This window comes from Mastigoproctus giganteus, chromosome 1 (assembly GCF_048544385.1).
Source record: "Mastigoproctus giganteus isolate SK-2022 chromosome 1, ASM4854438v1, whole genome shotgun sequence".
Taxonomy (NCBI): Eukaryota; Metazoa; Arthropoda; class Arachnida; order Uropygi; family Thelyphonidae; genus Mastigoproctus; species Mastigoproctus giganteus.
In genome coordinates, this window is record NC_143575.1 from 166,642,640 (window position 1) to 166,669,166 (window position 26,527).

At 37.5% G+C, this 26,527-nt stretch overlaps 1 protein-coding gene across 1 annotated transcript in view; it reads left to right on the top strand.

The window, feature by feature from the left end:
* Vps50 (vacuolar protein sorting 50) overlaps positions 1-26,527 on the top strand; it is a 731,402-nt gene that overhangs the window by 397,742 nt on the left and 307,133 nt on the right. The window lies entirely within an intron of this gene.

Below are 26,527 nucleotides of genomic sequence, written 5' to 3' on the forward strand. Positions count from 1 at the left end.
CTTATTTTAATCATCAAATTACGTTCTCTGTCGGGTCAACGATGATTAATATATGCTTACATTTATATTTTACTTATATTTCTTACCTTTGATTCTAATATTTCTAAATTTTATTATCATCTTTCGATTTATTTATATTCGATTTATTTTTGGCCTATACCGGTTTATATTTGGTTTAGATTTAAATTAATTAGCATATATTTATCATCACAGAAACAGAGAACCTTGTCGTTTTTTGCCTTCATTCTGGGTGGTTGGCCCCAGTTGACGTCATCTAGATTGTCGGTAAAAAGCGATAATAATTATTATTTTTTATTTTTATTTTTTTTTGCGTTGTCTTAGGTCCCTGATGGTATTATTGTTGGATTTATTTTCTTTATATTATCCGTAATATATATATATATATATATATATATATATATATATATATATATATATTGTGGATAACCCATAACCATCTCAGCTGATGAAGGCAGCTATTGCTGCCGAAAGCTATTGTATAGTGGTTTTAAGTGATTTTATATTATACGTTTTTTTTATTTTATACGTTATATTATCAGTTTTGCTTTAATTATAGTATAATGCAGTTTTGAAGATTTTATTTTATATTTTTATTGTAAATAAAGTTATACAGTAAGATCCCCACATCCGCAGGGGATATGTTCCAAGACCTACCATGGATGGCCAAAACCGCGGATATAAGCGAAATATCTGCTGACCCCCGTATAGAACATGATTTTCTTGTACATACATGTGTATAATAAAGTTTAATTGATAAATTAAACACACAGTAAGACATTACCAACATTAAATATGGTAATAATAAAGTACAATGGACTCTCAATTTACCGGAACACTTCAAGACTCCAAATTAAAAAAAAAAAAAAAAATCAATCAGTAATAATAAAATTCAATTAATAACTAGAAAAGATATAAACAGATATTTTGCAAGTTGCAACTAAGCGACAAGAATCAGCATTATAAGTCGTCATTGGGAGATTAGGATTGGGATTAGTGTACCTATTATCTTGCAACCCCTGCTGTCTTCACACCTACCACTCAAAACAAAAAAAAGAAAGACAAAAGAGACCAAATGTTAGTTTGATTTAGTGAGTCACGTTGATTTTTGTGTTCGTCGCACCGCAAAAGGAAAATTTTTTGTGCTTTCAAATTAGGGGTTTGAAGATCACTGTACGAGATGTCTTGGTTAGGGGGAAGATATAGAGACAATGGTAAGAGAAAAATGAAAGGATATTCGAACGACTACTGCTTCAAGATTTGTTTGTAGCATTAAAGGTCGGGAAGAGATATTGGAGCTGACTACAATTGCAATCCCTCCATGAGCTGAATTGGTTACATGAGAAACTCAAAACTTTTCTGTAGGTAATGTGATGTTTAAGTGAGGTAGTAACAGAAGCAGTTAAATTAGTATCTTGAAGGCAAAAGGCAATTGGGTTATACTGAAGAAGGAGATCCCAATAAGGTTACTGTGATATCCTCTACAATTCCATCGAAGGAAACTGGCATTATTTGGATGTAGCGGAGTCCTCAGTTTCTGTCCAAGGAGCTGTTGGCTTATGGTGAACAGATTTTCTTTTCAGAAAGTACGGTCTTCTGTCTCCATTTCTTTGGGTTATTATTAGTATGTGGAACAGTGATTGGTATATTTATAGCCCTGCTTGTCTTAGATGGTTTGCTAGATAAGGGCACAGCTGCCAAAATTGACCAAGCCCAGTCTGACATTGATGTGTTTAGGGGAAATGTAACTTCTGTTTGAGTGCCAGTCGTTGATACTCTTTGCACAATACTGCTTACTGCAGTTTGCTTTTGAACTACTTGAGCAAAAGTGGGTCGCGTGTTGAATTGAGCCTGTACTGACTTTTTTGGCTTCTTGGTATGTGATGTTTTGTTCGGCTTTGACCCATTCAATGTTTTTTTTTTCTTTTTCCCAAAGAGGACAATCTCTGGAATAGGCAGTATGTGTTCCATTACAATTTGAGCACTTGTGTCTGATTTACATTCTGAGTGAATGTGCTCGTGTGACCTGCAATTAGCACATGTGGCTAAACCTCTGCACACGTTTTGGGAATGCCCAAATTTTTGGCATTTAAAACAGCGTGTTGGGTTAGGAATGTAGTTTTATTTGACAATTGAGATAACCTGCTTTGATGGATGTTGGAGGTTTCGGACTATCAAATGTTAATATTATGTTCCAAGTTGGAACTAGAGCATTGTCTCGTTTGGTATATATGTGCTTTACATGCACAGTTCCTTGATCTTGTAATTCATTTTTCAGCTCTTCTTCTAAGAGGTTTATGAGGTCTTAGTCAGCTATCACACCCCTAGATGTGTTTAGAGTAGCATGACTGGAAACAGTCATGGATAATCCTCCAAAGGATGTTATTTTTTGGAGCCATTGTTATTGTCGTTCATCTGAGACCTCAACAAGCAGGTCACCAGATCTAAGATGCCAGGTTGTTTTTGGCGATCTGATTACATTTTCTAGGTATTTCTGTATTTTAAAAGGTGAGAGACTACCTAGAGACTGTTCTTGAGTAGAGTGCAATACAAGATGCATTGGAGCTCTTCTCTGAATAGTATCAGTTTTTTGTCTTTTGGCACTGCATGAGTTAGTCTTCTATCTCATGAGTAAGCCATGTTAGGATCCTTTGGTCCTGTAGGGAAGATCATTTTGCTCCTTTTCGCTGGCGCCTCCGTAGCCAGGTGGGAAGAAGCAGCAGTGAGTAGCACACACTTCTTGATTAGACCGGGGTTCGAGCCCGTCACCACCAAATACGAAGGATGCGGAAAGGTCAGGAATGACCACCGCATGTTCACGGAGCAATATGGCCTTAGTTGCTAATGCTCCTAAAAACCAAATAACAACAACAGCTCCTTTTCGCCCTGGAAAGATAACTTTTCTTTCCAGGTTACCGGCCCCACCACGGGGAAGCAGGAGCAGTGCCATAAAGGTAACCAAGCGGCTGAGTTAATTCGGTTAGTACTGTTAAAGAAACAGAAAGGTGAGTTTCCTCTCTAGAACTCTGCCTAGTTCTTGTAGTGCAGAAGTTACACAATACAACTAAATAATTTAAAAACTATTTAAAACCAAAAGAAAATTATTTGCTTTGTACATGCAGTATAGAGCTCACTTGGAATTGCTTGGCTTTTTTTTTTTGTCTGATGCTGCATAAGCTTGCTTTCTTGTATCAAATGCCTCTGCTAATGCTAAAAAGAGAAAAAGGAAAGATTTCTTTACTAATGTAAACTCTAAATGGAAGGAAAGAATGAGATTGGTCCACTTAATATTGAGAGTTTGACTGTTGATGATTCTGCTCAGGTAGCGGACAAACTGAATGAGAATTTTGCATCTACATTCACACATGGGTAACACTGGAAAAGTGAAGGCCAGATGTTTATCAAATTTTAATAGGGAACTAAATGGTTTTGTAATACTGAGAATAAAGTGGAAGAGAAATTGTTGATATTAAAGGAGGCAGCAAAGGAAATAAGCAAACTCTGAGCCCTAATTATGAGATCCAGGGGAGGTTCCCATGGACTGGAGACGTGGAAATGTATCCCCAATTCACAAAGGGTGAACTTATTGTGACATGAGTAATTACAGACCTGTTAGTTTAACTTCTGTTGTGGGGAAAACAATGGAGTCACTAGCTAAAGAAGCATTGCAGGCTCATCTAGACAAGCTGCAGTTACAGTTCAGACACAGTATGGGTTTTCTAAGTGGAAGTTTTGTCCGACCAATTTGTTTGATTTCTGCAATGCATTCACAAAGCACCTGGATACAAAAAAATAATTTTGATATTAAATATACTTGGATTTAAGGAAAGCTTTTGATAATGTTGCACATACAAAATTGCTGTGCAAATTGGACAGTATGGCATTCAGGGCAAGTTTCTGCTATGGATAAAGGGATGGTTGAATGGAAGAAAACAGAGTGTGGTAATCAATGGACACTGCTCTTTGTGGAATAATGTTATTAGTGAAATTCCCCAGTGTTCGGCTCATTGTTGTTTTGTATATTTATCAATGATATCAATGAAGGTGTATTAGGCTTAATATCCAATTTTTCAGATGATATGAGGGTTAGCAGGGTTGTTAATGACAGTAACAATGGTATGTTGCTGCAACAGGATCTAGAAAAGTTGTGCAGTGGGCTGAGAGGTGGCAACTGTTGTTTAGCATTGACAAATGCAGATCACTGCATACGTGTAGCCGCAACCCAGAGTAATATACCAACTTCGCAGTACTGCACTCAGGGTAGTGGAGAATGAATGGTAGGGAGTATATGATGAGAACCTTGTCAAATAGTTCGGCCCTGGAGAGATTGTGCAAGGCTCATGGGGTAGAATTTTTCTCAGTGTGATCTGTTCTTGTTAACAGGTGAGACTGCTTCTACAGGGACGCGATACACTTAAATAGAAGGGAGTGCAGGAGTGTTTGCTGCTATCGAGGCAGGGTTAGGTGGATCTGAAAACAGCTGGCTTGGAGGGGATCCACAGACTAAAAGGTTAAAAGTAGCCACAGGCAGAGGTGCAAATGATTCTTGCACTGCCTCTATTAGATTGGAAGGCGGGGTGCTGGGGTTTTCAGGGACTGGTGGGAGTCATCGTGGAAAAAATAAATACATAGGCTGTGCTAGGATAACTAAGAATAAGAATAGGCACACGTATACTCGCATTTACACTAATGCTAGGAGTATAGTAAAAAAATTTGATAAATTTGAAGTGCTGGTCAAGACATCAAAGGTGGATATTGTTGGATTATCAAAGACATGGTGTCACACTGATATAAGCAGTGCACAATTGGAATTTGGGGAGTACAATATGTATACAAAGGATAGACAGGGTAGGAAGGGAGGAGGAGTTATACTGTTAGCTAAGAAACATAATCTAAGGAAGTGCATCCATTTGACTCCCAGGTTGCAAGTACAACTTGTCTGGCATATCTAAGAGAATGTCTGTGACAACCTCAAGGACTAAACTTATCCTGCTCATGACCCCCTTTATTAAATCTAAAATTGATGTGACCCCATTAATATATACCCCAAGGTAAGATGACCAGTTTTTAGAGAAGAAAAACGGCTTCTTATAAATTATGTTGTAGAAAATTTTTTCGAGGATGGAGGAACGAATAGAAAAATTGTTTCCTTTTTAATTTACACATTAAAATATTAAACAATTTTCTTCATATTAAACATTTTTTTTTTTTATTATTTTTCAATTTAGATTGGAAAACAATTAATGAGAAGGATGAGCCTGTATAACCTGTAGTATTTGATCCATATGTGGTGCAATATTTGATCTTGCTAATCTAATGTTATCTTTTGGATCAAGTCTGGTACAACATTTTGTTTTTATAGCTGTTAATTTTGAGAAACCAACCACACATAAATATGTGGACACAAAAGCTAGCAATGCTTGTATCAGCATTTGCGATAATTCTGATACTAGTCTCAAAGAGAAAGTCAAAATTTTTCACAAATAGTCTTGATACGAGCACATAATGTTTCGTCCACGACAGGTCGACAAGACCTTCCTTTTACTGAATGGTAATTTTGGGGCATAAAGAAATATCAAAAGCAAAGGGATCACGAATCCCATACAACCTTTTTTCTGGAGATACATTAAATCGTTTAGAAAAATTCTTAATTAGCATTGCTGGGTGAGTGGCAATGATATCCCTAAATTGTAAATTGTCAATATTATTGCTATAAACAAAATTAGATAAGCATGCGAACATTTTGGTATTAAAATGCTCCAATTCAGTTTTCCAAAGATTAAGCTTCTTTTGAAAGCTTCTATTTTATCACTGAGTATTAATATATTTATTCCCTGTCCATGAAGACTTAAATTAAAATCACTTGAAGAACTTTAAGTTCTTCAAATGATTTTAGTTGATGAGTAGTATTTTTCAGTACTACTCAGCAATTGAGTAGTACTGAGAAGTATTAATACATACTGAGAAGTCACACTGCTCAGCTGCTTTCTGTATGTCCATGGCCAGTGAGTGAATTAAGGCGTATTCCCGATATGGACAATAAGTAAGAATGCCACCTGCATCACACCCTAACAAAATAAAGAGTGACAGTAGGGTTCATTCATATCTCAGCCTTCATTTGAGTAGTAAGGTCTGTGCAGAAAAAATAATTTTATTTAAAAAAATACCGCTAACCCTTTAATTTATCCCACGACCCACTTGGGGGGGGGATCGCGCCCCACAGTTTGCACACCACTGTCATTGGTTATTAGTCAATGTAAATGATATGTAGGAATTTCGCTAGCAGAGACAAGGAAGTGATTATCCGTTTGTATAAGTTAATGGTCAGGCCACGCCTTGAGTACCGCATACAGGTCTGGAGGCCTCATTTTAGGAAGAATGTAGAGTTGCTTGAACGAGTACAGAGAAGGCAACGAGATTGCTGAGGAGAGCAAAAGGGTGATCTTACCAAAAAAGGCTTAAGTTCTGCTTATTGCAAGGTGATCTAATTGAGGTGTATAAGGCCTCGAATGGGTTGAGCTGGCTCTATTCTGATGGGATTCTTCCTCTTGCTCAGATTACAAATGTGAGGGGACATAAATTCAAATTTAGGAAAGACAATGATAGAATAGATGTGGGTAAATTTTCTTTTAGCCAGCGGGTTGTTGATTGCTGGAACAAACTTCAATCTCTCGTTCTGGGAGTTGATAGCTTAAATAAATTCAAGGAGGAGGTGGTTTTTTTTTCTTTTGGCTGATGCTACATATGCTTGCTTTCTTGTATCACATGCCTCTACTTTACTGCATTGCCATTCTTTGTAAATGACAGAGAACTCTGTGGAGGCCAGAGATTTAAAAAGTGCATGGCGATTGGCTTGTTGTGTAGTGTTATGTTCTGTTGTTTCTCTGACCATTTAGCCATTGGGACCCATCGTTGCCCACACTTTGCCACAAGGAGGCAGGTGAGGCACCCAGGAGATTATTTAAGTACTCTGGCAGGCTCCGCCACCTAATTTCCAAGGATTTCAATGGCAAGACCAATATATAAAAAAAAAAAAAAGAAAGTAGCAAATTTAAAATTGAGAAAGGAGTTTGACAAGCAGACACGATATCTGCTAAGTTGTTTACTGTTGCCCTTGAGGAAGATTTAGACGATTGGACTAGTCGCAGAAAGGAGTCAATGTGAATGGAGAGTACCTAAGCCATTTACAATTTGCAGATAACGCTGTGGTCATAAGCCACGATCCCAAAGAACTAAGAGGAAAATCTTAATCAGTTATGCAGAGTTAGTAAGGATTTTGGACCAAAGATGAATATGGCTAAAACAAAAGTAATGATGAACAAGTATGCCACAGAAAGGGAAATAATGATTGAAGGAGCAGTAATTGAAAAGCTGGAATCATATACTTATCTGGGACAAGTCGTTAGCTGTAATAATGATAAATGGCTGGAAGTCAAGAGAAGAATAAATTTTGGATGGATAGTATTCAGGAAATATAGTCACATACTGAGGAGCAATATCCCAATTTGTCTGAAACGTAAAATAATGAACCAGTGCATACTCCCCACCATGACTTATGAAAGTGAAACTTGGGCACTCTCCAAAAGAATGGAAGAGAAGCTGAGAACTACCCAGCAAAGAATGAAACGAATTATATTGGGAATCAGACTATTCGATAAGAAGAGAAACACATGGATTAGGCAGCAAACTTAAGTAAACTCAAGAAACTTAACAATTTTATCAAAATTTAAGAACTAAAATGGTCTTGGGCAGAACACATAGTTCGAAGACATGATGACAAATGGACTAAGAAAATAACACAGTGGCCCAAGAGGAGCTAGAAGAAATCTGGAAGACAATGGCAGAGATAGACAGATGAAATTCATGAGTTTTTGGGTAGTAAATGGATGGCACAAAACAGAAGGAACTGGAAAGTTTCTGGAGAGGCATTTATCCTGCAGTGAATTGAAAATGGCTGATGATGAAACTCTGGACATGAAAAAATCGAGATAAAATACATGCTGGAGAAGGAATATTGGAACATTCCCAGGTCCCATCTATAAAAGCCAGAGTTGAGCAATTTTTATTGCCCTGCCTTTTCTTTGGTACCCTTTATATTACTAGTACTAATTTATTTCAAGCAGCACACAAAAAAAATCTTCAGTTTTTATTTTTGGATCAAATAAAACCAACTAGTTAAATTTAGAACACAAAAATCATAATCCTGGTACAATTTATAATCTTATCAGGTAATTATGTACTCTTTTATGTAAGAAAACAACTAAAGGAAATAAAAAAATAAGTCAAAATAAACTAAAAAAAAAAAATAAATAAATAAATAAATCAGTATACAGTAATACCCCGAAGTTACGCGATAGGTGGGTCCGACGAAAATCGCGTAAGTCGAATTCGCGTAAGTCGGGGTACAACTTTGCATATAAATACATAAATTTTGCTTAATTGGGACCAAGGACTAACAAAAACACTAGTTTAGAAGAAAAATATTAATAAAATTGCAGTTCTTTATACATATTAATACAAAATATGTATTAAAAAAAACAAATGACTTACGTAAAAAAGTTATTTCGATGTCGATGGCTTCATAAAATCTAACAAATTCGTCTGACGACACAGCGCGTTCTTTTTTTAACGCAGAATTTCTTCGTAGCAAGCTAATAATTTTTTTTATTCCTTGCTTTGTAGCTATAACGCGTTCTTCGTTGGAGTCTATATGTTTTCTAAAATTTTTAAGCCCTTTACAATTGAGCCCTTTTCAATTTTCAACCTGTCAAGTTTGCAATTGTCATGCGCTTTTCGCCGTTGCTTCATTTAGGCCTGTAGCACGTGCAATATCACATGGTCTTTCATTTCGCTCAAAGCGTTTCACAATTTCATATTTTTTCTCTATCGACAGAGGCGGACTGGCCATAAGCCTTACCGGGGAAACCCCGGTGGGCCAGTGTGATTTTGGCCATAAACCATAGTATGAGGCCACTATAAATTTTCCCGGGTAAGAATTTTTGACCCAGTCCGCCTCTGTTTATCGATAATTGCTTTTCTTTTTCTCTCTGAATCTGCAGTGTCTTCACCAGGACGCTTCCTTTTCACACCTTTTTAATTAAGTATTTTACTCATTTTTAGGGAATAAAGCGCAATTACAAAACGAGGAGGCAAGCTTGATACGCATAAACAAAGCTGCGCGCATGTAGCAACTGAATAAACAACACCATAAAGGCAGAGATACACTATTAACACCTCACATTTCTAGGGGTTACTACCATAAAACAATAAAAATCCAGTTGCGTTTCTGCTAGTGAAATCTGTTATAAACTGGTAGTAAACTCAATCTAATTGCATTTGCGATTATACCGATAGCTGGAATTGTGTTGGTTTTTACGTTATTATGGTGAAATGTGTTTCCCCTTCACTGATATAAAACACATAAAAGCAGCAAAGTTGAATTTTGTTCATCTTTCGCTCTCATTCTCCGCCGTCGCACCGTATATCGATAACATATGAAAAACGACCTTGAAGATAGTGGGCGGCAGCGTTGCCAAACGAAAAAAATCAAGAACCGCGTAACTCCGAGTTCGCGTAAGTCGGGGTAGCGTAAGTCGGGGTATTACTGTATAATTATTAGTCATATTCTTTGCTGGTTCAGCTTTTCTGCTTTATAATGACGTTAAAAATTCCAAACAAAGTGATTTGTAATCAGTTGCTACTTGCAGAATTGCTTTCAATGGGGAGACTTCTATTCGCACCTTTAAAAAAGGTGTTAAGGGTATATGTGTTATGCACCAAGGAAAGTTAGGCTATGAGTCATCAGTCTGTTATGCCTAGGATTTACAATACTGGGATCCTAGTAATTTTTTTACGGTATTCAAATCCCGGTATTGATACAAAAATACCAGTTTTTCGGTACTAATTTAAAAATAATTATCCATGATTTATTCACATAAAAGTTATAAAATCGACAACAATAAATAATTAATACTGCTGAATTTGCAAATGAGGGATTGTTAGGCACAGTAAAAATGCAACGGAATCCTGAAAATGTCATGAAACTGTAAGTGGCATAAAATCTTACAAATTTATTTCTCTAAGTAAGTATAGTGTGTATGGAAGTAAAGCACTTAAGGAATAACGAAAACATCATTACGGAAATATTTCCATTAGTGGCAGTAGGACTGGTAGTGAGGAATACAGTGAACAATGGTATGGTAGGTGCGGAAGAGTTAAAATTAAAAGCTTCTGAACAACAGTGTAATCCCTCTATTACACTTCTATTTGAGGATGCAACACAGTGCATTTTGGGAAAGGTTGTCGGTATGGAGCAGTTGAAAGGTATTGTGAACAGGTGATCTTGAAGTAAAAGATGAAAGCTTTTCGTTGTGTGAGAAAACTATTCTGTTTTTTCCAACAAAGGAAGAAGAGTGAGTTTAAAGAATAACACCGTGATTGGGTCAGGCTTAAATTAGATAGGGGAGATACGTAAATGCATGCAAATAAGCTTGTAATAAAAAAGTAGTACAAGGGGTGATTGTAACTTGCAATCAATTCAATAAATAAATAAATGAGAATGAAATAAATGCTCACACCAAAAGAGGGGTTTGTGGTTGTTCGGAGGGGTTGCAGATTGCCAGTGGTAGTTCTGGATTCAGTTCTGGGAGTGTCCAGCTATATAGTGAAGGGTTCCACTGGCCGTGTTCCTGTGCTAGAAGTTAATCTGGAAGTTGAATAACAAGCCAGTCAGATAGTGCCCTGGCTTCTACTACTGCTGTGGTAATTTCCTTCAGTATTAACAGTTCTCTGTATTAACAGAGAACTGTTATCGAAATCCTGAAATAAGACAGTACTGGAAGAGCTATGAAGCAGAGATGCCGAATTCAACTAAGAAGAGAGAGAGAGAGAGAGAGACATTATCGCACAAAGAATCCCACCTTGAAAGAGAAGGAAGGTAAGTCCTCTGAACTGGCTGGATATGAGCAAATTTTATGGGAGATTATTTTAGAGTAAGGTTGAAGTTGAAGAAACAAGAGAAATAAGGAAATACTTAGTATTGAATTGGTTTATTGGTTGAAGCTGTAAAGAAAATTGATATTGCTAAGAGAGATTACATGGAATTTTTAGCATTAAGTTAGCATCTTATGGATTGCTGTTGTGAAGAGAATTGATATTGGTGATTAAGAGAAATATGAGGAAGTGATTAAGATTGAATTAGTTTAGCATTTGAAGCTGTAGAGGGAGAGTGAGTGAGTTGAGATTGTGAATTGAGAGAAATTTTATGGAAATGATAGCATGTATTAACAGATTAAATGAGGAAAATGAATAGATTAGATGTAAATGAACATCAGTTATGTATTGTAAGTAGATTTGTATGATAAATGATTTTTGTTTTATATTTATCATTGCTGACAGCTCACATATAATATATATACTCATGTGTGGGGCGGGGGGAAATATCCCTCAGCTCTTGGAAATTCTCATTTTTTAATGCTGCCAGGTAGCTTGCAGGACTTAGTGCTTGCGGGGAGCTGCTGTACGAAAATCTTAACAATTTCCATGGTAGGGCGGGTTTGCGATTTGTAAAGAGTGAACAGCTGTTTGGAAGAAAAGTAACGTCGAGAGCGAAAGAGAAAACCAAGTTTTTTAGATGCAGAAGAAGCAATATTTGTAATATGCTTGTGCCAAGAGAGATTAGAAGTCAGGGCAATCCTCAAAAGAGATATATCATTTTGCCTAGAAATCGGAGTGTAACCAAAGATAAGCACAGGGGGCAAAAGAATCCTTTTTGCGAGATATAAGACAAGACTGAGTTTTAGAAGGATTGAAATCAACTAAGTTGTCTTTACCCCAATGGAGAATTACCTGGAGATCGGCATTTAAGGAATTGGTAGCATATTTTCAAGAAGTTGAAGCTGATTGAGCAGGACAAGGTTTCTTAAAATGGAAAGTGGAATGCAATGTGCCATCATCGGCAAAAGTATGGATAGGCTTTCCAGTCAATGGAAGAAGGTCATTAATATACAAGAGGAAAAGAGTGCGGGAAAGAACTGAACTTTGGGGGACACCAGCATTAGTGAAGAAGTTAGAAGACAGAGAGCCATTTACCATCACCCTCAGTGAGCGATCAGAGAGAAAACTGGATAACCAATTACAAAAAACAGTTGGCAAACCATAAGATGGAAGCTTGTTTAGAACACCTTCATGCCAAACACGATCGAAAGCCTTTGGGATGTCAAGAGCAACTGCTTTTATTTCAAACTTTTCCATTGAATTAGTCCATAAATCGGTAAAATAAGCCAGAAAATCACCAGTGGATCGACACTGACGGAATCCATACTGGCGATCGTTGATCAGACGGAAGGTTTCTAGGTAGTTTAAGAGGTGGCGGTTAATTGATTTCTCCATTACTTTAGAAAGAGTAGAAGTAATTGCAATGGAACGATAATTGGATGGGAGGGATTTGTCACCCTTTTTATGAACTGGCTGGATATGAGCAAATTTCCAAGCAGAAGGAAAGATACCTTTGGAATAAGAAAGCAAAAAAAGGCAGCAAAGAACAGGATTAAGTTCAGGAGCACAGGTTTTGAGAACAAGTGGACAAATACCATCGGGACTTGGAGCTTTCTTAGCATCAAGATTTGTCAAAATCCTTTGGCATTGAATAATGGAGCGTGTTGGGAATGGTGGGAGGTGTTTTACCAAGATTATTAATATATGAGTTGGAAGAAAAATGGGATGCTAGCAGGTCAGCTTTATCCTTGGCTGAAGTGACAACAGAACCATCTGGTTTGGACAGAGGTGGGAGCAGAGATGGGCAAAAGTTGCGGCCAATAGTTTTGGCAAGACACCAGAATGCTCGCCTACCACTGATGGCAATATTAAGGTACAGGGAAATAAAAATTAATAAATAACCCCCCCACCACCACCACCACCACCGCAGCTTAGATTTGGTTTCCTCACCAAGCTTAACCGTCAGTTCCTTTCTTTCGTTAATACGGATATAGTGCCATGAAAAGTCCAAAAGGAAATACAATTTTTTGAAGATGAGGGAATAATGGGTGGGTTAAACTGCAACTTGTCTGCGACTGTCTCAATACAAAGCACCAACCAGCACAGAATCCAAAAGGACATTTTCTGCCACTAATTAAATACGTACCAAAATTAGATCCAGTTTAAACGATAACATTATTGAGTTTCTTAAGAGCTCACTTTATTTGGACAGGTAGTGTGGATGCTTATTTTTTTGTTTTTAGAATAACTGTATGGTTAATAATTTTTGCTAGAATATTTATTATTGTAATAAAAGTTTGATTTAAATTTGATTTGAATTAGAGTAATTACTTGTTTTTTTTCCTTGCTTTATTGCATCTAATTGTCATCAAAATTTATTTCGAAAAATGTTTTTTTTTTTTTTTTTTTTTGGAATACTGGTATCCCGGTTTCATAAATTAAAAATACTGAAATACCGGTATTAAGATTTTGACTGGTATTGTGAGCCCTAGTTATGCCTGTGGTTGGTTTGTTAGAAGAAAAAGCCAAGCAACCCTGGCCTGAGACAGACTTATTTGGCCACACTCATAAAAAAAAGCTAATAAATATTCCTTGCATCATTGGCAGGATTCCAACTCAGTCCTTTTCCACCCAGGATGGATCAGTGATTATATTCACCATGCTACCCTCACGGGTGATTTCCAATTGATGTCATCCTTCTATCAAGCTGTGTATGTTCAAAGAATATGCTAAGGAATTAAAAAATTTCAAGTAGTAGTAGTAGAAGAGGCATGTGATGCAAGTAATCAAGCATATGAGCTTATGTAGCATCAGCCAAAAAAAATAAAAAAAATTTTTCACACATCCATTCCCTCTAAAAGTTTGTCCAGTTCCTCCTTGAATTTATTTAAGCTATCAACCTCCACAACGATAGTTGGAAGTTTGTTCCAGCAATTAACTACCCGCTGGCTAAAGGCCAATTTCCACACATCTATTCTACAACTGTCTTTCCTCAATTTAAATTTATGCCCCCTCAGGTTCATAATCTGAGCAAGCAGAAGAATCCCATCACAATTCAGCGTGCTCAAACCATTCAAGGCCTTACACACCTCAATCAGATTGCATGTAACCCTGGGACACTGATCTAACTGATAATCAGCTGAAACTTTTGAGTCAAGTGGACTGAATTTTGGAGAAGTCCATCTGTGATGGCAACCAAATGCTTTGCTCTGCTTGCACCCTCTCACTGGTGGGAATGTTGGGTATTGGGATCAGTAAGTCTGGGTTTCTCATTGGTGATCAGTAATCACCAATGGGAAAAGGACAAACGGAAGTGATGTGGAACTGAAAGAACTAGAGGAGCCTCTTGACGTTCCCACAGATCAGGAAGCACTACAAAGCTTAGAGACTGGTTGGATGGCTAGAGGCATATCAGGAAGTTGAGCAAGTAAAGATTTTGCAAGTAGTGTCATTAAAAATATATGATCTTACAAAAAAGATTTTCCCATAAAAAAGCAACAAAAAATTACACACTTTTTCAAGAAGTAATAATATAAATTGCATGAATTTTTTTTTTTATGTTGACTTATTGTAATATGTTTTTTTTTTTTTTTTTTTTTTTTTTTAAATAAAGGATTTTTGAAAATTTTGTTTCTTCATACGTAATTATTAAATACTTTAGTTGTTTTATTAGTCACTTTCCTGGTAACCTGTATGTGTTTGCAGTTGCGCACAAAATAAATGTGTACAGTATATGCCATAACCAACGAATTCCTGTTGCAAAGGCTACTTTGCCATTCGTTTCATATCACATGGGTTTATTTTTTTAGTTGTTAAAAAATACTGTACACAAAGCTATGTTTATTGTACTCAGTACAGTAACATTAAACCAATTCTGAGGCTGTAGAGAATCAATGAGTTAGAGAAATATTGAGACATCAGCTGTAGTGCATTTCCCCAAACCACACAGTGTAACTGTGGAGTGGTGTACACCTCTGAAATGGTATTCACAGGCCAGCTGCTTGATAGTCCACCAGAATAGCTCTCTAGTAGACATCTGGATCAACTACTGTATAATCTTGCCACCTGTACTCTGGCATGTAGTGACTGGAGGGAGTCCAAGTGGTATGTCCTGGGATGGGGGAGGCTGTGCTGTGGCCACAGCCAAAGAGCTGGATATATTTTTACTGTATGTATACCATATCCAAAAATTTAATTACTTCAAATAACATACCCCCCACCATTATTTTACCTATGGAATACATCATAAATCATCAAACTAATAGATCCAGCTTATGCACAAAAAGATTTATACCTCCCAAACACTTTCTCATTCCTTTCACAAATGTACATGGTCTCAATTCCAATGTCAGTCATGTCCATTTACACACAGTCTGTCAGTGTCACTCTTACTTTTTCTGACGGAATCCCAATTATTGATTTCCCCAACCACTGCTCATCTCAGTTGTCCTAGATATTCACTGTATGATTCCTTTTGCTTCAGAGGTGGCACTCACGCATATATCCACTCTGATGTTCCCTGCCAAAGAATTATTAATTTCGAGCCTCCTCTTTTTGATCTGCTCAGGCTTAAAATCTCTCTCTCTCTCTCTCTCTCTCTCTCTCTCTCTCTCTCTCTCTACCCCATTCTGTCAAATTTATCTGTTACCATTATTGTGCTTCAAATAACAAAAATCACTTGGAACTCTTTGATTACCTTACTCTGAAACTCAACTTTCCCACCCCAACTTTGCTAATAGTGAGGTAATTTTCCATGACAATTTTAATGCTCACAACTCCAGCTGGCTTAAGTTTATTAGAGGCACAGATCCAGTTTGGCAAGATGCTAAGGGTTTTGGAGTAACCAGTGCCCTTGCACAGATTGTTCATTTATGTACCAGAAAAATAGACAATCCCAACCATACACCCAACACTCCTGATCTTTTTTTTCACAAACAGCCCTTCAAAGCACACAGTCAAGGTAAGTGGTTCTCTTACACTTCTGTGCTTTGAGCAGCAAAAGTGTCAATAATTTTATTCAGCTCTATTGAATGATAATGAATATAGAGCAAGTTCTTGCTCTATATTCATTATCATTAGTCTCTAATGATAAATTTTTTTCCCCATTTTGGCACGTAAATGCGATTCTATCATTTTTAATATTGAAAATGCATGTTCACATGCTACTTGTGTGAATGACAATGTCAATATTTATTTGTACTCCATATATAAATTAGAGTGCACAAATATGCATATTGTATCATATAATAAAATTAAATATACGATTGCAACCCGTGCATGAATTTTCCCCATTGGGAGATAATTCATAAAAAGGTTGTATTAAATTTTAAAACTACAACAGGTGTAGCTTTAATCTTTTAAAGTTTTAAACTATGATGTGGTTACAAAGGAACTGGATGCAAAAAATAATTTTGATATCATATATTTGGATTTCTGGAAAGCTTTTGACACTGTTGCGCATGGAAGGCTATTGTACAAATTGGAGCAGAATGGTATTAAAGGTAAGTTGCTACAATGGATAAAAGGATGGTTAAGTGGGAGAAGACAGAGGGTGGTAATCAATGGGTGCTGCTCTTCGTGGACTAATGTTATTAGTGGAGTCCCACAGGGTTCGGTGTTGGGTCCTCTGTTCTTTTGTATATTTGTCAATGATATTGATGGTGTATTGGGCTTAGTGTCGAAGTTTGCAGATGATACAAAGGTTGGCAGGGTTGTTAATGACAGTAATGGCAGTGTGCTACTGCAGCAGGATCTAGATAATTTGGGCAGATGGGCTAAGAAGTGGCAACTGATGTTTAACCTTGACAAATGCAAAGTACTGCATATAGGTAGAAGTAACCCGAGAGAAAAGTACCAACTGTATGGCACTACACTGAAGGTGGTAGAAAATGAAAAAGACCTGGGAGTAATTGTGCAGTCAGATATGAAGTTTTTTGAGCAATGCAGACAGGCTGCCAGGGCAGCCTGTCTGCATCTGTCGTTGTGGAAGTTGATAGGTTGAATAAATTTAAGGAGGAACTGGACAGGCATTTGGAGGGAATGGTGTGATTTTTTTTTTTTTTTTTTTTTGGCTGATGCTGCATAAGCTCATACACTTGCTTTCTTGCATCACATGCCACTACTACTACTACTACTTCTCAGCTCATCTACTTAATTTTTTTAGATCTTGTTAGCAGTAGCATATCCTGATTACTGTTATTAACCACTATGCCAACATTTGTATCACCTTCAAACTTGAACATTAAACCTAACAATATGCTTTCATCAATATCATTAATAAATATTTAAAAAAAAAATGGGCCCTGAACTGAACACTTTGGGGGCTCCACCTTAGTCCAAGAAGAGGAGTGCCCATGATAACCACTCTCTGTATTCTTCCATTCACCCATCCTTTAACCTTAACATTACTCTACCTCTAATGCCACACTGTTCCATTTATGTGCAACAGTTCAAATGATTTTCTGAAATCTGAACATATGATATCAAAATAATTTTATATTCAGTTCCTTTTTAATTGCATCATACTATCCAATCAGCTTAGTCAGACAAGGTTGCCTTTTAATAAATCCATGCTATGACTGCAATGTCCCCACATGGATTTGCTCGGACATTGCAGTCTAAATTTCTGCTTAGATGGTCTTGAATTATTTCTTTAGCCAGTGCTGCATTATTTTATCTGGTACAGACATCAAGCTAATGTTTTTGTAATTTCTGTAATTAATTGCAAGAAGGAATCGAAGTCACCCTTTGATTCCATCTTGCAAATTGTTAGGGGTACATTTGTACATTTCTAGTCTATAGGGAACCCATCTGAATTCAAGGATGCCCCCTAATTATGGTTTGAAGTTTGCTGAGTGCTTTTGTCACCTTTCTTAATACAATTCAATTTACCACAGGTGCTTTACTGTATTTTTATTTTTCTTCAGCAAATTTTCTTTCACTTTCCTCTGAGTTATCACAAAATCATTTATTGCCCATAATTTAATATATTGCCAGCTTGTCATCCTTAAAAACCTTCTCATGTGTAAACGATGATATAAAATATCTCTACAGTTTGTCAGTAACCTGATCAGGATTATCAGCAGTTAAACCATTAATATCTAGTGGACAAATGTGATTGATTCTTTCTCTTCTAGATTTTACATAAGTGAAGAAGAAGTGCTACCATTCTTTGCCAGAGATGTTCTGTAATCTGCCTTACCATGCTTAGCTCACTTTATGACTTGATTACAGACTGGCTTATATCTCTTGTAGGCTTCTGTATCACCTGATAATTTATATGCATTCCATGCATTTTTCTTCTCTGCCACAAGTATCATCTGTTTATCTTGCATCCATTTAGGACTGAACCTAAACCTTAATTAATATTTCTTATCTAGCTGAAAAAGCCTAGGCTTCTACAATTACTTCCTTGATTCCCATTTAGAATTTGCTATTGGTAATGTCATCTGTTGGATAGATTTTTAAAAATTATCTGATGCCATTATGGAATCAAAAGTCTTTCTCTTTGTCTTTAATAGCAGTTATTACTTGTTTAAATAACTCCGACATCAGTAAACTGTCATTTTCAATTAGTGGTTCCTTTATCGTGACTCTTCAAGCATTATGAGTCACTGCTGATAATCAGATCCAGATTATTGCTTCCTCTCATTGCCTGTCTGAGATGCTGCTATATCCATTAATTCAACTGTAGAAACTTGAAATCCCCCATTTATAGATATTTTGATTCAATGGCCCCCCCTCTATCAGTATGTATAGTTGTGTGTTATAATCATTACAGTTATGTATATAATGCAGTCCTACTCTCATTCTTATTTTCCCAGTGTTTATGTCACACCATATTGACTCATTGTGTAGCCACCTCCATCAACTGGTTGCACTGCCTTCTACTTTCTTCTTAACTGAGAGCTTAACTCCTCCTCCTCCTCCTCCTCCTCCTGGCTCCTCCGTAGCCAGGTGGGAAGGAGCAGCAGTGCTAGCACACGCTTCTTGATTAGACCGGAGTTCGAGCCCATCACCACCAAATATGGAGGATGCGGAAAGGTCAGGGAATGACCACCGCATATTCCCGGAGCAATATGGCCTTAGTTGCTAATGCTCCTAAAAACCAAATAGCAGCAGCCTCCTCCCTCTCACTCTGTCCTTTCTGTACACTACATGAAACTAGCATAACAACGGGCTGCAGCCCTGTTTAGGAGAATTATGGAGGCATCAGTGGAGGAGTAGACCACCACCACCACACCTGTCTGCCTGATGCTTGTGGCTGAATTCCGTCGCTTATATCCTCTGTGACTGTTTGTATGTACACACCGCTAAGATCTAGGTGGAAGATGGACTGAATTTTTCATTTATTGATAATGACTATTACATTTTTATTGGTTTGGAGACTTGCTTATATCTCTTGTAGGCTTCTTTATCACCTGATAATAATTTATATGCATCCCATGCATTTTTCTTCTCTGCCACAAGTATAATCTGTTTATCTCACATTCTTCTTCAAGAGGAGTGTTTCCATTTACAATGGGTTTCCTCAGCCTACAGGTTATTTCTTGTTAGGAATTTTTTCCCGCCATAAAGTGCGGTTCAAGGTGTCTTGGTCAGTTAAGCCTCGGGCTGTCATCCATTTAGGAATAAACCTTGATTTTATTGCATTTATTGATAATGACCATTACATTTTTATTAGTTTGGATACCACAATTGATCTTTGCAAATTTTGCCCTCCCTCCCACTCTCCTCTTGAAAAACTGAATTCAATTGATGAGAACTTCATTGTTGGGTTTTTACCACCAAAAGTTACAGCCCTGCTGCAGCCAATGGATCAAGGTGTTATAGAAAAAACTGAAAAAGATATACAAAAAGACAAGTCTTTTGTCGCTTGCTGCTACCAGCGGGAGAAGAAGAAGAAAGTGTCGTTAAGTTTTCAAAGAAGCTCAACATTAAGGATTGTTGCTACATGTTAGTGGATGCCTGGAACATGTTGTCAGGGGAACTCTAAAAAAGGCATGGCACAAACTTTGGGGTGCTGCCGAAGACACAGTCACACATGTGCAAGATTTGAATGAAGACGTAGATAAGATTGTAACTTTATTTCAAGAGGTTCCCGGGTTTTCTGAGTGTGGGCAGGATGATGCAGAGGCTTGGTTAAACAAAAATGCTGATGATCCTGGTTATCACATTTTAACCGAAGAAGAAATTGTTGCATTAGTCCAGGATGAAGAATGTGCTGACTTTAACCAAGGTGATTCTAATGATGAAGAGGAAGTGGGGAGCAGGCTCACACGGAGGCTTTCACTGTTTAGAAACTGCAATGGCATGGTGTGAGTAACAGTCTGAATGCAGTTATACGGAGATGCTCTTATTAGAGAGTATGAACCTCACCGCAAAAAAAAAAAAAAAAAAAAACAATCTCATGTTTCAAAGAAAAATTCAAGATCACATATTTTAAAAAATTAAACCTTCCCAAGATTCATTATACTCTTTACTCTTATTTGTGTGCAATTACTTGAGTTTGTTCATTTCTGTTTATGTAAAAAAAAAAAAAAAGTCTGATTTATAGTTGAAACCATGAAAACCAATTAGGTAAGTTCAAAATAAATATAATTTACATTGGTTCTTCAAAACGTTTTGGTTATTCTTCCTAAATTTTTCCATTTTCTAAATCAATTATTTTTTATAATACTTCATATTTCAAAATACAGTAGTAATAACCATGCGTACAATAATTTAATTGTAGGCCTAATTACACTCTGTTTCGTATAAACTGGGTATTTCCTATATATTTGATTAACCAAACCAACCTTGGTCCCAGATAGTTCAGATAATTCACGTTCCACTGTATTACCACTTACAGAATCCTTATTGGGGGTCGTTGATCAGAAGGAGTTTTCGAGAAAGTTTAGGAGTTGGCAGTTAATGGATTTCTCCGTTACTTTGGAAAGAATAGAGATAAGTGCAGTGTGATGATACTTGGATATGATTTTTCTTCCCTTTTAGGAACTGGTTGGATACAAGTAAATTTCCAAGCAGAAGAAAAAAGAACAGTGAAATAAGAAAGTGTGAAAAGGTGATAAAGAACAGAAGCACGTCTTTTGAGAACAAGTGGAATATTGCCATCAGGTTCTGGAGCTCACTTGGCACCAAGATTGATCAAAATTCTTCTGAGATCCTTTTGAGGGATGACTACAGGAAGCTTTGGGTTGAGTGGAGTGGTACTGGTATTTACTGATATAGTCAATACAAGAGTTAGAAGAATAGTAGAATGCTATTAAGTCAGCTTTATCTTTAGCTGAGGGCAGCAATAGAACCATCAGATTTTAACAGAGGTTGAAGCACAGATGGACAAAAGTTACAGCCAATAGCTTTGGTAAGAGACCAGAATACTGAACTATTGCTTGGGCAAGAAGCAAGTTTTCTACTCTGGGCCTGTTCAAAATATAGTTTCAATTGATTAATAACAGTTTTTAAAATTGTTACTAGATTTAGTTTAGATAACGAAAATGCACCTGGAGAATTGAATGCAAACCAATTGAGATATGCAGCATTCTTATCCTGAACTGCACTTTGCACATTTAGTAGGAAGCCAATGGGAATAAAGGATAAGATTTTAAGTTGGAGTGTGGAATAGAGGATTTTGCCCTACAAGAATATTTCCTCTAACACAGTCTGAGTAAACATTGACATAGGAAGATTTTAAACAGTAATCCAGTCAAAGAAAAGTAGAATAGAATTCTTGAAGATCATTCCATTTTGCATTCTTGCAAGGCCAAACAACATGAGGCTGTGAATGGCCACAAGGGAAAGGTCCCATTGGAGAAGAGACCTTTATCAGTTTGTGATCTGAAGTGCCAAAAGCGCCACTTACCTCAACCATGTACTTGGAAGGGTTGTTTGTGAGAGAAAATAGAGTATTGGGTGTGTGATTAGGATTGTCTGATATTCTGGTAAGCAAATGAACAATCTGTGTATTCATTAGTTCTTGCAAAAACCAAAGGTGCCAATGCTTCCAGCATTTGCAACTGGAAGCATTTCTGACAGGCTTCATTTAGAATTGCTAATATTTCCGGTGTCTTATTCTGAAGAAACCAATTCCCTGAAAACACTTTTTAGTCTATTTTCCAGAAATCATCACACAATTGCCATAAAACTTTTATTGTATTCCGATTCACTGTTTGAACCATGTGGGAGCAAATAATAATGAACAGTGCTGTGAGAATCAAAAAATGTTTGATCTCCTTAATTGTTGCAAATTTGTTCCTTTCATGGGGGAAGGGATGGCACAAAAGGTGATATAGTTGTACACATTGGCACTAATGATATCAAGAGTAGGAGACCGGCAGAATTACTTAACAAGTACAGGTCACTGTTTAAAAAAAGCCGTGAATTAGGGTTGAATTTGAAAGTGTCTGCAATTCTGCCCAGACACGATAGGAGGGAGTATATGATGAGAGCCTTGTTGATCAATTCGGCCCTGGAAAGATTGTGCAAGGCTCAAGGAGTCTCTCCTGTTAACAAGTACAGTCGAGGCTTTCAGCCTCGACTGTACAGGAGAGACTGCTTCTTCAGGGAGAAGCAGTTGTTAACAGGAGAGACTGCTTCTACAGGGATGGGATACACTTAAATAGAAAGGGAGCAAGAATATTTGCTGATGCTACCGAGGCAGTGTTAGCTGGGTCGGAAAACCGCTAGCTTGGAGGGATACAAAGACTAATAGATTAAAAGTAGCCATTGGCAGAGGTGAAAGTGATTCTTGCACGGCTTCTATTGGAATGAGCAGAAGCCTGAAAAACAAGATGCAGGATATTTCAGAGACTGCTGGGAGTCATTGCAGTACAAATAAACACATGGGTTGTGTTAGGGTAGCTAAGAATAGAAACAGGTGCATGTATAATTGCGTGTACACCAATGCTAGGAGTTTGGTAAATAAATTTGATGAATTTGAGGTATTGCTCAAAGCATCAAAGGCGGATATTGTTGGGATATCAGAGATGTGGTGTCACACAGATATAAGGTATGCAGAACTGGAATTTGGGGAGTACAACGTCTACAGAAAGGATAGACAGGATAGGAAGGGAGGAGGCGTTATGCTATTAGTTAAGAAACACATAAAATCCAAGGAAGTGAAGCCAGTCGACATTGCTGGGCAGTGCAGTGTCGAGTCAGTTCGGTGTGACATAAGCATTGGGAGATCAAAATTGAGAGTAGGAGTATGCTATAGGCCTAATGACTCTGATGAGTACATATAATAAGAAATAGAGAAATAGAGTGGGCCAGTACATCAGAGAGTCTTATAATGGGGGATTTTAATTTCCCAGATATTGACTGGAATTTGTGGGTTGGTCACTCACACACTAGCATGGCTTTTGTGGATTTATTGGATGATTCTTTTCTACATCAATATGTTCGAGAGGCAACTAGAGGCAGTAATACTCTTGATTTAATCATCAGTAGTGATTCTTCATGCATTAAGAATCTATTGATAAAGGAACCACTAGGTGGCAGTGATCACAGTGTGCTGAAGTGGGACTTATTCAAAGAGGTAACTACCATCAGAGGTAAAGGGATGGGTTATTGCTTTCATAAAAGCGACTACCATGGTCTGAGACAGTATTTAAATTCTATACAGTGGGACCAACTGAGGATGTTACCAACAGCAAATTCAAAATGGGAAGCATTCAAAGAACTTATCTTGGAAGCTACTAGGCTTTACATACCAACTAAGAAATATTGTTCAAGGTTTAGGCATAAATGGATATCAGACGAACTAATGAGACATATGGCAGAGATGAAAAATGCATGGGATACATACAAATTAACATGTGAGCAGAAGCCTATGATAGATACAAGTTGATCTGTAACCAAGTTACGAAGGAGGGTAGGCAGGCGAAGGCAGATTACGAGAAATCTTTGGCAAGGGATGCAAAGAAAAACAGCAAAGAGTTCTTTACTTATCTAAACTCTAGAAGGAAGGGGATGAATCAGATTGGTCCACTTGATATCAATGGGTCAACTGTTGATGATCCTGCTCAGGTAGCTAACAAACTAAATCAATATTTTGCATCGACATTCACACACGAGGAGTTATTCAGCGAGGGGAATGCCAGAGGTGTATTCAACTCTGGCAGTAAGCTATAGAGTCTTGTAATAACTGAGAGTAAAGTGGGGGAGAAATTGTTGAAGATAAATACAAGAAAGGCACCTGGGGTAGATGGGATCTATCCAGTTATATTAAAGGAGGCAGCAAAGGAAGTAAGCAAACTCAGCCATAATTATGAGAGCTTCCTTGGACTCAGGGGAGGTACCCACGGAGTGGAGACGTGCAAATGTGACCCCATTCACAAAGGAGGATCAAAGGCTGACACAAATAATTATAGACCTGTGAGTTTAACTTCTGTTCCAGGAAAATTAATGGAGGCACTGGTTAAAGAAGCACTGCAGGATCATCTAGACAAGACTTCAGTTATAGCTCGGGCACAGCATGGTTTTGTTAAGGGGAAGTCTTGCCTGACCAATTTTATTGGATACTATGATGCAGTCACAAAAGAACTGGATGCAGGGAATAACTTTGATATTATATACTTGGATCTTAGAAAGGCTTTTGATACTGTTGCACATGGAAGACTGCTGCACAAATTGGAGCAGTGTGGCATTGGAAGCAAATTGCTGCTATGGATAAAGGGGTGGTTGAGGGAGAGAAGACCAAGAGTGGTAATCAATGGACACTGCTCATCGTGGACTAATGTTATCAGTGGAGTCCCTCAGGGTTCAGTGTTGGGTCCATTGTTTTCTGTATTTATAAATGATATTGATGATGGTATATCAAGCTTAATGTCCAAGTTTGTAGACAATACAAAGGTTGGCAGGGTTGTCAAGGACACTTCTGACACTATGCTGCTGCAACAGGATCTGGAAAGGTTGAGCAGATGGGCTGAGAGGTGGCAAATGAAGTTTAACATTGACAAATGTAAAGTACTTCGTATGGGAAACAGCAACCCCAGAGCAACGTATCAACTCTGTGGTACTACACTGACAGTGGTAGAGAATGAAAGGGACCTGGGGGTGTTTGTGCAGGCAGATATGAAGTTCTCTGAGCAGTGCAGACGGGCTGCAAGAATAGCTCATGGTGTATTGTCAATGAAATATAGGAATTTTTCTAGCAGAGATAAGGAGGTGATTATTCCCTTGTATAAGACAATGGTCAGGCCAAAAGTAGAATCGTAGTGTCTCACCTAGAGTACTGTATACAGGTCTGGAGGCCTCATTTCAAGAAGGATGTAGAGCTGCTGGAACGAGTACAGAGAAGGGCAACAAGATTAGTGAATGGAACAAAGGGGTGCTCTAAAGGCTTAAGTTTTGCAAATTTCAGTGTCTGGGGACTAGGCACCAGCGAGTTGATCTGATAGAGGTGTATAAAGCCTTGAATGGTTTGACCATGCTCAATGCTGATGGGATTCTTCCTCTTGCTCAGAATAATCACCTGAGAGGGCATAAATTCAAATTGAGGAAAGACAGATGTAGGATAGACGTGCAGAAATTTGCCTTTAGCCAGCGGGTGGTTGGTTTGTGGAACAGACTTCCATCCCTTGTTGTGGAAGTTGATAGCCTAAATAAGTTTAAGGCTCAGCTGGACAGGTATTTCGAACAAACAGTGGGGTGAAGTTGAAGTGGGTTTTTTTTTTTTTTTTTTTTTTCCCTTGGCTGATGCTGCATAAGCTTGCTTTCTTGCATCAAATGCCTGTACTAAAGCTAATGCTAAATACAATATGGGCCACAAACACTGCCAAGTTAAATATGATATTTTATTGCAAGGTTTTATCAGTTTTCACCTCCTGAGCTGCCCGAAGCTGTTGTGGTAACCTCAACTTGCAAGCCAGGATTACTGATGGTTAGCTTGTAGAATGGAGTAATGCTAATTGATGGAAGTGGTTTGGTCTCTCCCTTTGGTTCTTCATTATTGTAATTAGAAATGGCTGTCTCTAAGATCTGGCATGCCCTGAGGATTTTGCCAGAGTAAAGAGGTGTGAATGTCAGAGCTTCTTGTTTTTTTTTTTATTATTGTGGGAAGCAAAGAACTTGTTCAAAAGGTGGAAAATTCTTGCATAAAAGTAGAATCTTCCACTTAATGGAAGGTTCCACTTTTAATCTGTTTTAAAAGACTTGGTTCTTTAAAGTTCTCTGGAATGGAATTTAAAGTGTTATGATCTTAGCAGATCTAATATTCCAAAATTCTGCAAGACTACTGCAAGAAAATGAGGAGTGGGGTCAGACATAAAAGTGACTCTTCAGTTTTGAAATTTTACATCCCTTTTATATTTGTACAGCCTGGTCTGAAATCTTATATATTAAAAAAAGTTTTCCATATGAAAATAAATAGCTTTTAGTTTTCTCAAAAACAAAAATTTTTTTTTTTAATCTTTAAGAGAAAAACCCTACTTACATTAGGTTGCATTAAAAGGTTACAAATGTTTCCCACGATTAAAATTTCCTGAACTTTGAGTGTTGTTATATCAAACTTAAT